The sequence below is a fragment of the Arachis duranensis genome, chromosome 5 (genome assembly GCF_000817695.3).
Source record: "Arachis duranensis cultivar V14167 chromosome 5, aradu.V14167.gnm2.J7QH, whole genome shotgun sequence".
Lineage (NCBI taxonomy): Eukaryota > Viridiplantae > Streptophyta > Magnoliopsida > Fabales > Fabaceae > Arachis > Arachis duranensis.
Window position 1 is genome coordinate 38,691,313 of NC_029776.3, and position 285 is coordinate 38,691,597.

Consider the following 285-nt stretch of genomic DNA (forward strand, 5'->3'; position numbering starts at 1 on the left):
GAGTTGTGCCTTGGCTTCTCTTAGCTTTCGCTTCAAGGTCCTTTCAGGTTTAGGATCAGCCTCAACAAGAATGCTTTTGTCCTTGCTCCTGCTCATAAGAAAGAGAAGAGAACAAGAAAATGTGGAATCCTCTATGTTACAGTATAGAGATTCCTTGAGGTGTCAAAGGAAAAGAAAAATAGAAGGCAGAAGTAGAAAATTCGGACTTATCAAAGAAGATGGAGTTCGAATTTTGCATTAAGGAATAATGTTAGTCCATAAATAGAAGGATGTGAGAAGAGGGGA